This window comes from Plectrocnemia conspersa, unplaced genomic scaffold, assembly GCF_051122295.1.
Source record: "Plectrocnemia conspersa isolate PC_06_02 unplaced genomic scaffold, ASM5112229v1 ptg000012l, whole genome shotgun sequence".
Lineage (NCBI taxonomy): Eukaryota > Metazoa > Arthropoda > Insecta > Trichoptera > Polycentropodidae > Plectrocnemia > Plectrocnemia conspersa.
The window spans coordinates 21,755,876-21,775,268 of NW_028277176.1; the positions used below are offsets into that span (position 1 = coordinate 21,755,876).

Below are 19,393 nucleotides of genomic sequence, written 5' to 3' on the forward strand. Positions count from 1 at the left end.
TATAAAAAATGTGATTTATTTTTATACAACCAAGTGATTATTGTAGTGTCGATTGGTTTTACAGTGTTTTGATCGTTTAAATCAACACCTTCGCCTATCCTAAAGCAGATTTGTTCTCCAACGCTTTTTCTGTTTTCGGAAGGACACTATTGTATGAATATAAAAAATATGTAATGGAGACGAATGGGTGACAAATTTCATCTTACAAAATACTGATGAATAACATAATCAATTTCAGGACGTTTAAGGCGTCGGACTACTGACTCGAAGGTTGTTATATATTTTCAAGTGGGATGTAAATTTTTTTATGGATTCAAACCAAAAATGGCGCTATTTACGACTTTGTGAATTTCTGCGTGGTGAAAGAAGCATCTGGATTATATATTTATAACTCATAAATAACGTTTTTATGTATTTATAATGTTCATATTTTACGTCCTTATATTATTATTTTATGTGTATCCTATCATTATTGAAAAGTTGTGTGGAATTTTACAAAGAATATATTGAATAATGTATTATTTTATGTCGTATAATAATAGCATTTCAAAATGGCACAACATAAAAATAAAAATAATATTTTTGTTCAAACCAACACAATTTAATAAAATAAATGTCAGTTGAATTTATCGTTCGTTTTATATAGCTGTAAACTGCAGTACTTATAATCCAACTATTAATTTTGTTACTGTATATTATATGTAATAAAAACAGAGCTTTCTAGAGCATTTCCATGATTAATAGCAACTATTGTTCACATAGTTCAATCAATCATATTGCAATAATAATAATAATAAAAGGTTTAAAGAATTAGGATGTTAATAAAAAATTAGATCATTGTTTCAAATTATTAAATATAATCGACTTTGCTTTTGAACTTTTTCTATAAAAAATATTGTTTTTAAACTCTCATGCTTTGATAAAATATATAATATTATGCTATATGTTATACATATATCAAAGCAAAGTTTAAATTTTAGAAAATAAAATATTTTTTAGAGCTAATTGTCATACCTGTATGGAAAAAAGTAAAAAAGTATTATACAGTGACATTTAAAGCAATCCAAGTTTGTCTACAAAAATATTGACATAGAACAATGCAATGATTTTATGTTTCTTGAACGCAGAATACATACAAATTTAACTGATTTAGTCTAAAAGCTGTTATATAGTGAGCTATACTTATACAAATAAAAAACAAACTAATAAAAGCACTCATAATGGTTATGAACGCCATTTTGATCAGATGCAGAGCTTTAGTTGCAAAATTATTAAATGCGAATAATATTTTACAATTGAAAAGTTATCGATCAGAGATTTCAATTACTGGTAAATAAATTCGGGAGCGATCAGATATAATATTTCGCTCTTGGGTAATTTTTTGCTTCTCAGTCATAATAATTATCCGGTGCATTGAATGCAAATTCGCTCCATGAATGAGTCTCTTACAGAAGTGCGCCATAACTCAGTCCGGCTATCTTTTACGATGACTTTCTCCGCAGCGCTGGCCCAGTTGTGGCCGCGGGCCGCGGGTGGTAACACCTGCCTCGTCGCAGTACACAAGTGCAACCTGCAATTGCAGCGTGTTCGCACACACGCGACGAGAATTATGGCTGCCCCAATTCCGATGAAAATCTCGGCTTGAAGGTGTTTAAAAATTAAACGAAGCACTTCAAGCGAGACCTTCGTTGATAATTATTATTTAAGCTTTGATTATATACATATATAAAAATTAAATGAATATATAAATACAATAATTTATATATTGATTTATTACGGATCGGAGTTTTGGGAGAAAAGTCGAAAATAATACAAGCGAAAATATTGAGGACACTTCACAATATGTCTTTTGAAAGTATTTATTAAAAATATATGAAGGTTGATAGACCCAAATTGAGGTGGAACAAGTTGAATAGAGGCGATTAATATTGAAACTTTACTAACAATATACTGTGGGGGTTTCAATCACCTGCACAATTTCTTATAATTAAGATGTAAATTTAACGACTGTTTTGAACAAAAATCAAGAAAGGAACTTTAAAACAATGTAATCAAACCATTTTGTTGATAATTGAAAATATTTCACGGAGAATTTAATAGCACATCTTTCCCAAGGCGTTAATTATCCATAAGTACCGCTAAAAAGCTACTCTTTGTTTGGAAAGGATGCGCGATAGACAATATGTTGTACCCTGCGCATATGATTATTGTTATTTCACTCTTTGGTTACCGATCGCTTGAGCCACCAACTCGACCATTTCAATTTTAATGCGTTAACACATTTCGTAGGTGAGTCTAAGAAGCGATGCAATTGTCTCACAAACATCGTTATCTGGGATTCGTCAGAGCTGTCTCAAACCAGGATTAAAATATATGTGACGTTGATCACAGAAGGAGAGACGCTGCGGAGTTACAGCAGCAGAGATGAGGCTGTAAAGGCACATTCATTCGGCTTCATAACCCGAAAATACTAATAATGCTAATTAATACTATTTTACAAAATTATAGTATCGCATACTGACAAAAATTGAGGCTATATTAAATTATTAAGGGTAGGGACAAAAAGAGAATATCATGTCTGAATAACTAATATCTAAAAGATCTGGGTTAAAAACCCATATGAATTATGATATGTTTTTTACTGTGGCTGGGTGATTGAAATTAGTGATTATTATACAATTATAATTCAGATCGATCATGAGAAATTTCGTTTTCCTATATTTTTTTAATCTCACTGATGAACATCGTTTTGATTAATTAAAATCGAGTTAGGTCATGCATATACGATATAAATAACTCTGTAATAATAAATTACAGATTATATATAAAAATATAATTGTAGGTAATAAATAAGTATTATACTTAAATCGAATACTTATATATATGCGTTTTTGGTTAAATTGCGTAATTATAGTATTACTATTAGTACGACATAAATGTTTATTATGTTTGTAAATGCACTTTAAAATATGTGTGTACATATTAATGACAAACCTTTAAACCTTTCTCTATCGCGCGTTTCTAGGTTAAATCTAATCGATCTGGGTTTACAGCCCGATTGAAGAACTTTCTTAAGTTCGCTCGTAGCTCGAGGCTTGTGTCACTTTTGCGCTTATATATATTATGCTTCGAGGTTATGTGTTTGTATATTGTCGAAAATTATTTTTGCAAATATCATTGTGCATATTAAAAACGCTAAAGCAATTTAGAAGCGCTTCCCTCAAGCGACCGTCCGCTAATTCGCACGGACGAACTTTCTAAACTTAATCTCAGAAACTAATTCCGAAAAGAAATTTATTATTTTATTTATCTGTATATAGCATATGCAATGTTAGGGTATATATCTACTCGTCACGATCCAGAGACGTTACTTTTGATATCGCATGATAAACAGCAATCAATCAAACTCAGACGTATTGCCTCATCTTCGACACTCTCTCGAAAACTTTTTTTTACTTGCAGCTTAAACTTCTTAAAACATTTTTTTATCACTCGTACGCTTTGTGTACACTTAAATGTTAGCGTCCATTAAGTAATCGATTACGATCGCTCACCGAATTGACATAAATACGATTCAGAATAAAATTGATCGCAGTGCTTGAGCCATAAACGTATATGCGATACATATTCCGCTATATATTGCGAAATTTATGTATTAAATTTAATAAAATAACAAACGTAATTTATTGGCCAATTCTGTTGATTTTATTGTGGAATAAAATTAACAACATAATAAATGTTTCTGGTTCAATCTTTCTTAGAAATCTCGGTCGCTCTTATTGCAATTTCTTTTCAGTTGTTTAACATTTTTATATTTGGCTTAAAAATACATATACACACAAAGCAAAAGCTTAGCCAGTCGTTAAAATCAACTGGTTTTTTCTTTTAATGTATATAAGATATATTCGAGTGTCTTTCGTTTCATTGCTCGAAGGTGTTAATTTTTCATGTTCATTGAGAAGGCTTTGTGCATATATCATCATCATTGCGGCCATTATTTATTTAATGATATTAATTATACTTTCGACGTCCAAAAGGCGAGATATTTACCCGGCGAGGCCTACTTGTTTATTGGCAATTATCGACGAACGAATATTTTGTTACGTAACGCGAGTAATAAAAATCAATGATTCGTGGTGCAAAATATTGACAATCGGTTCAAAATATTGACATGAAATTTATATTGCAGGTAAAAATACCTATACATCACAGAATACCGAAAGCGATTTGAAAAATACAAATTTATCTGAGGAAATATATTTTTAGACACGATGTTATTAAAGCAATAATTTTTCAATTTACACATACAGATAATTTGTAAATCTCATCTACAAAAGAAAAACCTAATCTAAAACTAAAATATTTATTTACGTCTCCTCGAAAGTAAGAAATTATTTTTATAAAACTCCACACGCAGAAAAAAATCTGTTTTAGTTTATCTGATCTGCAGACCATTTTGAACCCAAATTGAACGGAAATATGCATCGCATATATTAAGAAGTTTTAATAAATATGGTGACTTCTGAATCAATATTGGCTAAAAATGCGCAACCTTATACCTTATTTTTATTGTTGTTATTGCAGTAAAATGTCTACCGTATGTCATATTTATTCTAACATATGTTAAACACATTTTTTTACGGTTAAGTTTAACAATATTTAACTGCTATATTGTCCTTGTTAACATTTTTATATTACAAATATTAAATAATGTAATTCATACGTAAAATAATGCGCTGCTATTTATGACTATTTTAAAATTTTAAGTAAAACTGTTTATATTAAATTATGTACAGTATTTCTATGATGTGGTTGACAATATAAATTTGTCAAAAAGTACACAATTTCATACTCCCTCTTATAGAGATGTCAAAGATTTTTTCTGCATTACAGTATACATTATTAATATTTATAACTAAAATAATATTAACTGGTAGTATAAAGTAATTCATATTGACATATATACTGCAGTTTTTATAGAAAGCATTCAAAATGTTTCAGCGATTTTAAGCTTGTTTCAAATGATGTTTAACGTAGTGGAAACATGCCGCAACGTACTGCACTAAGAGAGTAAAACGTATAAAGCGTCAAACAGAATATATTTTTTTCTTAATTTAAATTAAAAAAATATTCATCCATATAATGCAAAAAATTGCACCAATTTTTCTTAATAAATTGAATGTTAATGCAAATAAAAGAGTGATTGCGTTTAACGTCTATATGTATTCATCAACTAGCCTAAAAAATAAACTGTAATAAGATCACGATCTCAAAAAAATATAAAAAAAATACAAGCACTAGTGAAATCATGAATCAGTGCATGACTTTAATACGTCGATGAATGAAGTATTTTTTTTATTTTTTGAATTAGTTTCGATCTTTTGATCATCGGCCGTTATACGTCTTTGAATCGTTAATGAAGTATTGGTATTCCACTCTCTAGGAACTGGTTTTATTCTTGTTGATCATCAAGAAATACACAACTGCTTTAGACAATAAAAGATAACTGACGCTTTTAATGGATTTCTACATAAATTAAAAGCTTCACTCGACACTATAAGTATAATTTGCACGTAAATGACGTTATTAGAAAAGCTATTGATATTGCATTGTAAATTAAAGTGATGGATTTGTTGCATTAGAATTTATTATAAAAATATTCTTATTAACTATTATTAGAATTTACGTCACCGTTGATTTTATAATGAACAGTGAATACGTAGTAGGTGTGAATTGACGAAACTGTAAGAGTACTGTGGCAAATATTTGCACGGATTTATCAATAGGAGTACTGTAAAAAACTGTTATATTCTGTCAATGCCTAATATAGAGAAATATGACATGTGTAAAATTTTAATTTGAGTGATATCATCGGTGAAATAATTTGTATGAATATTATGCCATAAGTATATTTTTTTATGCATTTTGAATATTAAATATGTTTTTTATGTCCAAAAATTGGACCTACATCAAAATCAAAATCTCAAGTTTTTATTTACAGATAAGTATGAACAGAAGTAAAGCTACATGTTGCACCACTGCCCTATGAGTCCGACCCTTATGGGCGGGCACCCAGCTTTTGACGGCCAGATGAGCGGGATCTCTATTTTATATACTAAATACAACTCCAATATTTTATTGGAGTTGTATTAGTATTTCTCCCGAGCGATAAGTATAGTAATTCACAAATAAGTAACTATAAAAAGCACTTGATTATTTTTTTACAATTTTATAAAAAAAATAGATAATTACCTCTCAAGACTAAATTGAAATAACAATAACTCATTCACTTTTAGTATTGATAAAAACAGCTTTCACAGATAGTATAAATTTTCTATAAGTTTATAATCATTTCACCTGTTAAGCAGCCAATGCTAGATATAAAATAAATCGAAATGTCGTAATAAAATCGGATATTTAACGGCAAGTATTAATAAACTATATAATCTGTTATTTTTATAATACATTTTAAATTATCTTATGCTAGATTTTCATTCATAAGAATACGAGATAAATAAATCGTACGAGAAAAACAATAAATATATATTTACAAATTGCGTATATTGTGTATCTCAATATTAGGAAACTCCAGACGCGGAAGAGAAACGAATCGTAATGATTCGTAGTAACTTTTCCACGCTTCTTTACAAGAAGCTCAAAGCACACTTTTCCAAATCCCCAAAGGATTATGATCACGTACCGTAAATAGCTCGGCGAAGTCTTCACGAGAGACGTCGTTTCACAACACTCCGCTTTATTTATCTCCTATGATACTTTGATTTTATCGTCACGCTCGCAATTTATTCGTGTCAACATTTCGCGCAAGATTTTCCGCTAATCCTTGCACTAACGTAACGGTCTGCCCACTTTTCGTATCGTTTTCGTTTTCGTCTAGCCAGCAGCGTGGCTTCGAACGTACTGATGATCATCATCTTCGATCAGACACCCTCGCCTTACGCGCGAACGCGTCACAGGCGGTTGACATTGAACGACTTGACCGTTTTTCCACAAAAGCCTCCGCGGCCCACACTTGCACTTTGCACGCTCCGGTCTTGTACCTTAAAGACAAACATCTGTCGTGGCCCACACCTCTCGTTGGCTATTTTATGCCGACGCTCGCCCATTCCGTCGTGATATACGTGCTCACGATTGTGTCTCTCGCCGCTATAAAAGCGCCTTATTCGCCGCTCGGGGATTACGCCAAAAACGAAAGCTAAAATGCATAAAACTGGCGACTTAATAATCGATAGTACGCGGGGACGATGCTGCAAGAGAATCGTCATAAAAGCGTTGTGAATCTCTACAAAAGGCCGGAATAGCGTAGTCAGTAAGGTGCTAGACTGTTAATCTGTCTCCAACTACATAGTAACATCTAGTAATTGAAATGTTTGAAATTAATAAATTTGTGGCGACCGTTCACACAAAAAAACGACGTTTCTTGGAAATAAAATTTGAACTGTTTTCCAACGTTTCGCCAAATCACATTAAAATTGCTTTCTAAGAGCAATAAATTAGCTTAAATAAAGCTTTTCTAAAAAATATAGAAAGTGCTTGAAATAAACTCATTTCATTTTAGCTACACCAGACAGTTGATCTTGAGTCATCGACCAGAGCAGAGTAGACAGCAAGCTTTCCTTGTTTTTGGCCTTATGCGAGGGTTTTTTAAATTCCTTTGTTTGTCGGGCCCCCATTGCAATCCACATAGCAAGTCAGCACATTCTCAGACTTTCGTCCTTGACCGGGCGTTCCATTTAAAACCCCTTTTCATTACAGGTATCTTTCAGAAAAATATCTCCCGTCAAAGTCCTCTTTAGAGTATCAACTAGCAGTCTATGTTTACATTTATAAGAGCCATCCACCAAGACTGCAGTATACAAACATGCTTCAAACATGAGACCAGAAGTGTGCTGAAGACGACGCCCCTAGATGTTTTTTATTCTTATATTTTTTGAAATATAAAGATGTAATGAAGCAACAGTTGTCATTAATATTATTTCTTCGATTTAGGTATAAATAAGGGAGCCCAAAATTCCTTCGTAGCTCGACGCTCTGTATCGCAGTAGATAAACCCATTCTGGTCCTTTGATTATTCGCGTCCATTATAAAATCCAAATGATCATCTTATTATCTGTTAATTATTAATATACAGGTATTTACTATAATATATTATATTCCCATAATATATATTACATACGTAAATATCAGATGTATACTTGTATTTGTAGTTAATTGTTTCTATCCATAACTGTCATTAGTTATTTATATTATAAAAAGGCTTAAAGATGCAATTAGCGCCAGTTGAAGAGAGATACTAAATATTACATGTAATATATGTGCATAAAATTGATTTATATTTTATTGAATTACTAAGATATAACACAGTTAGTGCAATATATTTTGCTTCAGACTGTAGTCACTTTGTATGATTATAACATCTCCCTAGCAATTTCATTCGCGTTGATAGACTTGCAAATATCATATTCTCTCGATTCTCACTCGAGTGCATAATAAATACGTCTAGTTCTCGTGACGTTTGACATTGCCGAAGTGCAATTACGATTCGTCGAGATGCAGATATGCATCTCATAGAAATATGCACGCATAATAATGCGTCCTGAGAAAATGCTGAAGTCCTTGGCTCAGGATCATGCACATCATGCCTTTCTAATAGAGCACTCTTGTTCGATCTTATCCAAAGCTCGAGTCTTAACGAGCATTGTGCGGCAAATACCTCATGGCCCAGATGCAACGGTTGATCACAATCGTTAATAATTAAATGACATTGTGGATTATGATAATGAAAGGAGAAATCGCACTGCGGAATAATATAATAAAACCGAGAGCGATCGCTGTATATTAATAATACGCTTGTTCTAATCGATGATAACATCGCAAATGCACGTTCTCATGCTCTGAATGTATAATAGTATAAATAATCAAATAGGTATTAATTAATAATTTAGTTAAATCCGCATTGATTGCATAGTAATATTTTGTATTGATTATGCTTCATAGAATTTTCATAAATAAATTATAATACAGTGTTAATTCAAATAGCTGCAGTACTGCAGCAAAATATATTAACATTATAATACTAAAAAATAAAATACATATACATTCTAAATTTTAAAGTTAAACATTTTTCAATTATTATTTTTTTATGAATAAATGATTTATTAGCCAACAAATATTTTTAAATTAAAAAATGTTGTTTAAATATAAAATTATTAAATTAAAACGCATGTGTAACAAAGTGTTATATATGGATATTATAATAACAGTTAATTTAAAATCATAGATTAGTTTAGACGTAAGCAAAAATATTTTTAATAATTTGCATAAAAGCAACAGTAAGTTATGATTAAATGTAAATAATATGTTTTTTATAAAAATATGAAATAGTGAAAAGAGAAATTAAAATGCTCAAAAAATCTATTTGCAATTTTTTAAATGCCAAAGTTCTCGTGGGATTTTAATCTACGACGTACAATTTATTAAATATTATTTAATAACGCCAAATTTAAAGCAATTTATTATATTGTATTATATTAATTTGGTCGCCTACTTTCCATTGCGCAAATTAACAACTATTTAAATTGTAATAAAGAATAAAATATACGTATTAAGAATTGTAAGCAACGACTAAATATAGTAGTGTAATGCTATTACAGTATAATATTGCTTTGACGAAATTTAAGCTCAATTACACGACAGACAGGATCGTAATTCAAGTCGAGTTTTCACCGATATTTATTGGAAAATTGGTAAAAAATCATTAACAGTGTCAAAAACGTTCTCTCTGGCACTTTATTTCGTTATTAATTATCATAAAATGCGTTATGTTAATGCGAATTGACGTGAAACGGAAAATAAATAAATTAACGTGGGAGAAGCGTGGATTCAATTCAATATGCGAATTCGACATATAAAAAATAATAATGTCAAGATATGACAAATATTTTGACTTGTAGGAACAGGTATTGAAACTTGACGAATACAGGTGCTTGAATATTTTTTATGTCTACATCTTAAGTAAGATGAATCATAAGAAATTATGTATGTGGGTTGCTACATATTTTTAAAGCAACTATATACTTTCCATCATTTTTTTAAATGTTTCATTAATTTCAAGCTTATTTTTTATTTATGTACAATTTTAGATATTTACTAAATATTAATTCTGTTCCATAATTCATGTCTGCCATGTAATAGGGTGGTGTTTATTTTATTAAGTTCAGCTGAAATTGGTTTCTTGAAGTCTAAAAAAGCTCATCAGTAACGATTTTTGCGATATTATATATTAAAAATCATTAAAATTGTAGCTAGTTTTTCTTAGAAACCTTCACGGTATTTTAACGTGGATAATTGTCAATTCTGAGCTTTTAATATTAAATATTGAAAAAATGTTGGCTTCTTAAAATATGTCAAAACAAATAACACTGACGAATTATATAAAGTGTGAAATTGGTGTCGTTAAACGTTTAAAAAATATTTTTCCAATTAAGTAATATATCTAAAGGTCTATTGCCTAACGGATGCTTGAGCGAAATGACGTTATAAAGACGGCCTAATTTAAATAATTTATAATGATTGTTTAACTCAGAGGGCAAATCAAGCATCTCGAAAGTTTGCATAATATCTAATGTTGATATTACAGATTAATTTATTCGAAATGTTTATAATATAACCACAAAATTTTATATAAACACGTTCGAATGGCTCGATTTATAGTTTGGAAACTTTTACCAATAATCCGCCGGTTAATCCTCGTTGGATTTTAACTTTGTGTTTTACAGTTTGTAGACGACGAGATAATTGAAGGATTTATGTCCGCGTATAGGAGTTAATACTTTGGGTATAATTTCGGTCACTTTCGCTCGGCCATAAATTCAAGAAGATTTATTTTCATATAATGCGTCAAAGGGGATGTCAGTTAAAACAGTTGTCTAAAGACTAAACTCACGCAAATGAGGAAGCCGGTTTTGGTCGAATTTACGACTTGTAGTACTAAGTCTAATTGATGTCGGTTATCAACGCTTTGCGGAAGTATACTGGTAATCTTCTCGAGAGAGAGGGAACAAGACAACTATGCATAATTTATTTTAGCGTTTGCAGCTTCCTTATCATCGCGTCGTTAAAAGTTAGTATTTTCTTGTGTCTGCCGGCTAGACAAGCAATGAAGATAACCGTAGCTGAAACATGAGCGAATCTGCCAAGATTTATGTCTACATAGCATACATGATGCTGAAGGAAAATATATTTTAATTTAAGCACGATTTTTTGGATTCGGTTTTGATTGTGTGCATTTCGTGATGCAGATCACCCGCGCTAAACATAGACGTCACAGTCATCGTTAACAATATGCTAAAACCTTGTGCAATCCGAGAGCGGATGTGATTCAACAATTTGCATTACGCATACCGGTTCTTCTCGGCTAGCAAAAAACGGTCATATCTCCGCAGTCATGTAAATTTCATAAGGTGCGACTTTCTTGCAGAAGCATGAATGAACGCAGAAGCAGTCGTCTTCCTGTTTGTGAGACGCCCACCATCTCCGGCTAGAGTCTCTCAAACGCCGTTGGTAATAATTGACATTAAATGGTTCTCATACAGTCACGACTGGAAGTTGTGATAGAGAATTCTAGGCTAGAGAAATAATCCAATTGTTCATTCATTCTTAACCAACGCGACAGGCATTGATACTTTTGAGACTTGAAGCTAGCGCAAAAACATATCGTGATTATTAGAGTTTAAATGCTCGATGGGAGATCAATGTTAGGTATTACTTGAAAGAATGCAGTGAAAACAGAAGATAGATACTATATAATATATAAGGTTCCATGAAAAAATTGCGGCAATATACTTAAGAAGTAAGAAAGATTCGAAATATATTTTTTTAAATCTGCGGAACGTCCTATAAATAATATTATATTGCATATTTACCAGGCGCGTACGGTGAGATACATTCCTTTTCGCTCGCTCGCGTGTTAGTGATGAGAGTAAATGAGAGATAAGGACGTGCCGAGCGCATGTAACGCATATCCTTATCTTTCACTCACTCTCGTCATTTAACACGCGAGCAAGCGAATCTGTTCTAAAATCTCTTTACAATATGGTTCAACTTTACTTTGATTGTGGATCATTAGATTATTGTGGGCATGTGTATTTTTTTGCTGTAATCTATTTTATTATTAGTGGTTTGTATGTGGCATTGTAGTAAAAATTAAAACGTTATCCTATCGAAATATGGTAGTACATACATATTATATAAAGTAAAGCAACACAAGTAGCCATAATAATCATAAAACTAAAAATGTAAAAACCGTATTACAGAAATATACAAAACTATATTCACAAAGAAAGCAATTATGTAGAAAATACCGCATTTTATTTTGTAGCAGTTTATTTGAAGTTGGCCAAGGTTGGCCAAGGAAGGAGAATATAATGGGTTACTTCGGTCGAGTTCGGTTCTGTCCGCTCTAAAATCTCTCGGAAGTTGTCCGAGGTTACCGAGAACGGGAGGTAAAGTGGGGGTAATTCAGTCGACTTGTCCAGCTTCGAGCGCTTCCGAACATTGTCGGCAAAAGGACCATAGTCAAAAGGTCCGAAGTCGGAGCTGCTCTTTCGAGCGCGAGCAGTGAGATACTTCCCCTTTCGCTCTCTCTACGTGACGAGAGTGAGAGAGATAATGATATGGTGTTTCGCAAACTGAGATAGAACGAGTAACTCGCTTCAATTTCAGTATGCGCGTAGGCGTCCTATGGTTAACACGCATGTCGAGCGCTGCATCGTGGTCACGTGGTCAATTTATAATACTACATGCTTATCGGGGACTTCAACAGACTCATACTGACATCTTTGAATATTTTAAGGCACCAAAAGGTATTAATTATATTTTTGATAGTATATTCTTCTAACAGATATCGTTATTATATTTTTTTCATATAAAATCAAATAATTAAAAAATAATTAGTGATACTTGATTTTGTTAAAAAATATCGTTTCGTATATCCTTATGTATTTTTCTAGATCGGTTTATATAAACGTCACACCATAACGAATTCTTATTTAGAATCGATGACGACCAATTCTAAGATAGTCGCAGATGTGGTGTTCGTATTCTGAAGTATCATTTTTATGCCTTATGGCATTTTGCAAAAGCCGACAAAGATTTAGCGTAAATTGAATATTTACGACCGAAAAGTTTTCACTGATATTATATTGCCGTGTGCCCACACAAACTTTTATAATTATCAGTAGCGTAATTTTAATAAAATGATAAATTATTAATTAAAAATTGCGATTATTTGGCACATTTTTCGATCGCGCGCAAATATGCGGGCTGTACGTGACAGAAGCCGCCGTCCGAACGGCATATGAAATTTGCGACAGTGTGGTCGCTTATATGAAGTCGTAGGTCTCGGCCGACTTCAGTTGTAACTTTGGTTCAGACAACTTCCAGAGAGTGCAGGCATTAAACTTAGCTTTAAATTAGTTGAATATGTTTGTTTTATATTTTTTATCATAATCAATTATAAAAATAAAATATTTTATATATAGATATATTTTGTGTTGAGTTATTGTATATGATGAGTTATTACTGTTTTTTTTAAATAAAATCAAAGATAAATATAGTTATAATAATCAGCGAAGCTCCTTACGGATTATGATATTTCAACTTTTATTGATTGATATTAATATTCAATCTTATATTATGTAAATATCTTTGTAAAAAACAGATTGTTTTAATAATTCGTTCCGAGGTTATTCAGAGTGAAAAAATATCGCATTTCCCAGCTGCAGCCAATTAATCGAAAAGCGAAAACTCGACATAAGTCTCGGGTTACTCTTATCCGAATCGAACCTTTATTTCATTCACGTGACCCCACGAAATAAAGTATCGCGTTACAACCCTTTCCTCCCCAAACCGAGTATAAATCTCATCGTTTTGATGAAGCGCAAAAATAAAAGGCAAAGAGGCGTAGTAATGCGAACCGGTCGACGTTAAACGCTCGGTTTATTATGACGATATCTAATTTCGAATAGTAACGAGTGAGCGATTTGTTACTCTTAATCCCTCCCTGGCTGGACGTTTCGCGCTCGGTAATTATCGTTAACTCACCTAAGAAGGGGTTCTAAATCACTGGGTAATTGCGGCACAGTGTCATAGCGTCATAACTGAGCTCAAGACTAAATATGGCAATGGATGTTTGTGTTCGTGACTAAATAGAGCCTGTGAAATGTTTAGATTGGAGAGCAATTTACTTTTCACGTTCTAAATATTATAAATTAATAATTAATTATATTAGTTTAAGTTTTTCCTGATGTTATAAATGAATAACGAGCTGGAAAGTACATAATATAAGAACTTTATGTACGGTGATAATGATAAAAAATAAATATAGGTATTATAAATCAAGCCTTGTACTTATTGTATATATGCTTTTCAAATATTAATCCTATATAACATCTACTAATACATGGCAAAAAATATACAAATAATAATAAGAAAAAATGTATTGTTAAGCACAGCCGTCGATAATATAATGTATTGGTTAAATATTCGATATTAAAATACAACGATAAATAATTAAATTAAACATAAATACGTTTAATATTTATTAGCGAAATAAATTTCGTAAGTATTATAGTTGCAAATCTAAAAAATCAATGAACAACATTCCATTATTATTATATTATCGTATCGTTAAAGATATTTTATAAAAAAAATGGCAATTTAATTTTATATTATTATTTTCTAGCATTAAGCAGTTTTTTATATTATTTTATTACACTAATAATTATTATTGCACAACTTTTATTCGAAAACATACGTTATATTAGTTTAGGGCGTTTCTCGTGGGGCTAATTTTCAGCTCGTTGACTTTAGTGGAGCATAGTGGCGTTATGCTTCGTAGGTCAGCAGCTTGAGGAGCGCTGGAGTGTATCGTCATTGTAGGTGGCGACATAACGCCCAACTGAGCTACAAATTCAATAATTTACGGCCCGATCCGTTCAGATGCTCTTATAAGGACCCGAGCAATGCTAACGAGTCCGTTCGACGTTGCACAACAAAGGCCCCCACATACAACGCCCAAATTGACAATTATTTCGACATGCGGCACGAGAACGAGGAAGATTGCCCTTTTCAGCTTCCGAAGGACCAGATGGGCCGTGATGATCCTCTGACACCTTCCCAAGTCACGGACCGAGGAGTGACTCAGCTATGATTTATTAACTACTAAATATATTCAATACGATGCTCAGTTAGCTCCTGATTGCTCATGGGGTCCTATCAATAAGGATTAGTGCCATCATATATTATATATGAATTTTATTATAAATCGCAGCCTTGTGTATAATTATTTTACATATTAATTATTTTCTGCTTAATTATCAATTATAACACCTGCAGTGTACAAAATTTAACGAAGCCATAAATTATAAAAAATATAAAATTGCAGTCATTACTTAATGTGTAATAAAATTGAGACCACCCGCGGTGGAGTGATTAAAATGAATATTTTAATAAAACGCTGATGTATGAGCGAGCTTTCGAAGCTTTTTCATGAAGTTTTAATTAAGTTTGATTATGTCATTTGTAATAATTTTAAAGAATTTATTCTGACTAATATTAAGTAGCACCAAAAACATGTTTTTTTAAAATTAATAATGCATATAAAAAAATTGCAGTTCTTGAAAGTTTCATATACATATATCATTGGTTTGGAAGAAGACATTTACAAAAAAATCGTCAATTTGAGATTTTTATATGAAACAGCTAGAAATAATATTTTTTGTTGTATAACTTGCTATTTAACGTCAGTTCTGTTGTCAGCAATTTCACACTACCTTGTGAATAAGTTATGTTACATATTATGCTTTGATTATATCACTATGCTTAACCTGAAAAAGAAGCAATTCAATATTTGTCTTACTGTTGTATGCAAATAGAGATAAAAAACTTATCATAACCATCTCAAAGAAAGTAAGCTTTAACTTATAAGAAAAATAAGAATGAAGTTTTAAGCAGATTTTATTTATTACAACGTTTCGAATGAATAAAACGAGATGGCAAAAGTATCTAAAGTTAGCCCACACACTAAGGTTCAAATATTCGAATATTTGATAATTATATTTATCACTCAATTTTCAACTATATAAGTTATCGAATAATTGATTGAATATTTGTAAAAATATTTATTTATACTATTTCAAATGAAATTGGAAAAAATTGTATACTTAACAACACAGATAGTCATTTTTTATCTCAATATACCGGAGTGAGTAGTCCAGCCAAAAGTATTTTATGCTCTTTATTTTGTTTCAAAATGCGAGACAATGAAAAGCTTCTTTTTAACAAAAAAATGCCTTCAAGCCTTTAAAAAACATTTATGAATAGAATGTTTATCAGCGTGTCTACTATGGCCGAAATTCGCAGAATTTGTTCGTTGAATGAAACAAAATATTGAAAAGGCCCACCCTTTATTATCGTTCAACGCTTATCTCAAAAATAGGTGTGCGTTACAATAAATTCGATAGAATTATGTAAATAAAATATTTCATAAATTTTGCTGAAATAATTCAATCGCAGCTGATTTTAATTCTGGTGATTTTAAAAAGCTGAAATGACGTCCCTGATCAAAAATGATTTTATAATAACAGTTTGACGTCCTCACTGATATGCAGTAATTCACACAGAATTGCGTTATGCATATTATATAAAATTTTAAAACGATTATGAATGTAATTAATGATTAATTGAAATAAGTATTAATAAGCAATAATTATTTTTTGTTTAAATATTATTTAACGTGCTAATAATTATATTTTTGCACTAATTCGTTGAATAAATTTATATGGGGGGAAAAACAAGAAAAAAATACCATATACAGTATTTTCACAACAATGGAAAAGATCTAAAAAAATGTATTATAGTAGCACATATTTTCCGATACGTTAATCACTCATAAGTGTTGCTGAAAAGCAAGAAAATACGTTCTACCTTATGCATAATACTATCGTTGTTCTACCCTTTCGTTACCGATCGCCGGAGTTTCGCGTATGTGTCTAAAAAGCGACGCAATTGGCTCGCTAACATCATAATCTGGGACTTGACAAATATTATATGACTCATACCAGCATTATAATCAGATGTGACAGATAGTTACATAAAGATGGAGAGAGACGTGGCGAGAGACACACAAGATGCCACGAAGTAACAGTAGCAGAGAAGAGCCAGGACACTGCATAACAGCGGATCGTCCAGCATCATCATTACAGTCGCAGCTGCTTCACGAAATCACAGTCAACAATAATATAACTCGACACTCCAGTACGGACTCTCCGACTACCAAGACCTGCCAATTTATAAATATTTATAAAATCAACTGCTAATAAACCAGATTTTCCGGCATATATTTGATCACAACCCTTCGACATAAAAACATGAAAATATAAAATTTTTAATGCTTATAAAATCTATTAATCTTTTTTCAAGCAGACGATCTACTTAAATCGAAGATTAAATTATACAACAGTGCAGCGTTAACTTCACTCGTGCACTCAAACGGCGCGACACAATAGACAGGACCGGATTCAACGTCTATTTACTATTTTTTTATTTTTTATTTCATTACATGTATCCCGTGTTTAACCCATTTAATATCGACTCGTCCCCTTTGTCGAGATTTAATCGAATCGTAATGACCCGCTCGCGAGGAATGACCCTTAATGATCCGCAGCATCATCAGGACGTCTGAAAGGATGTCATTACGGCTACGTGCCGACTCGACCTGGCCGATGCACTTTGACGATCCAGGGTCGCTCAACCGTCGGCCTGCGATCTTTGCGTGTAATTGCGCGTTACAGCGTTATGCGAAAAGCGCGTAATGCGAATCGCATACCATCAACGAGGGTAAAAATGGATTCTCAAGTGTGTTTCGAGAACACAACTGTGATGTTTACGAATATCAAGATGTCAGTCGGAACCCATTGAAAGGATAACACGTATAATAAATTAACTATGATAAAGAACCGGAAATAAAAATACGATTTTTTTACTATGGAATACATCAGCAATTAAGAGAAGGGTAGACTTTTGAAAAATACATACATACTTAAAATACCATATATAGTAAACAGTGTCATATAAATTATTAAGGAGCTTGAGTAACTCTTCTGTGCCATGAGAAATTAAAACATCTTTAATATATTCATATGTACATAGTTATAGCGATATTGGTAAAATAAAGATCAGCTAAATCATACAAGAGTATCTCCGTTCGAAGAATTAAGAGACATCGGATAATATAAAATAAAGAATATTACGATTTTCAATGATGAGGGTAAATAATGTCAGTGAGAGAATACTATTTATTAAGAGGCGTTTCTTTGGTATATAAGGATATCTAAAAAGCATAAGAACATTACAAGACCTTAAACAATCAGTTGTGGTGTACAAATAAATGTTACCTAATACTTTTTTAATTTAATTATATATTAAAAAGTAATTACATTGTTTATTTTTAACGGGTACGATACTAATTTATAATAGTATAGTATTTTTTTTTAATATTTTATTCAAGACGCTTTTTACGCAACTCTTTTTGGGTTAATGCTATTCAAAAGTATTGTAAGGAATAATTGCAGTTTTCCGGACGATCAGTTGCATTAAGAAATGCTATACAATATAATTGAGTGTTTCTTATGGAAAATATTACCATAAAATTCGAATATTTTGCAAGCGATTTTAAGTAATAAAATTATGTAAGGTATTAAATATCTTAAATATTTCAAATAAATGTTTTATACTTTTGCGCTTTAAAATAAAGTATTCATATTTTATCTATAGTTTATGCACGTTTGTGTATAGGCAAAAAGCAATAAATTGCCTTCTCAAACACAAAAGATGCAATTCGAACAACTCTGGGGTATAAAGCAAGAACGGCAATTTATCAGTGGTTATAACTGGCTACCGAAGAACAGTTTAGCGAGAGTTTTCCCGACTCGGATCCACAGATGGAAACGATGTCTGGACAAAGTTCGAAGATTTACTTGATGCAACTTTGCCCGCTCTTCACGAGACAATAAATGGTCGATACTGTGCTTTTTATTACATTCTCAAACATGTATTACATTTTTGATATCGGCAGCATTTTAATATTGGGCGATTGGGCACGTTTTAACTTAATAACATAATATAAAATTTGATAGTCTCGACGCAATGTCCGTCCTTGTCATTATCCAATGAGCAGCGCAATATTTTCACTCGCAAGCTTTCGCTTATTAATTCGTGGGTGTTAACGAGTCGTTACCAACGGGCGTTAATATGTATAACAACAGTAATTTCGCGTCGTTCGTAATATCCGTTTTTTCAATTCGTTATCAAATCT

General features: G+C 31.8%; 1 protein-coding gene across 7 annotated transcripts in view; it reads right to left on the bottom strand.

The window, feature by feature from the left end:
• The window catches only part of rols (zinc-RING finger and ankyrin repeat domain-containing protein rolling pebbles), a 166,189-nt gene that overhangs the window by 13,017 nt on the left and 133,779 nt on the right, over window positions 1-19,393 (bottom strand). Inside the window, exon 1 of one of the 7 annotated variants that reach the window (XM_088200940.1) lies at window positions 6,701-6,920. The exons of 5 other annotated variants lie outside the window; for them this stretch is intronic. The gene's annotated coding sequence lies outside the window, so the exon portion shown is untranslated. Of the gene's footprint in view, window positions 1-6,700; window positions 6,921-19,393 lie in introns of those variants that run through there. One more of the 7 variants, XM_088200939.1, reaches the window with a different exon arrangement.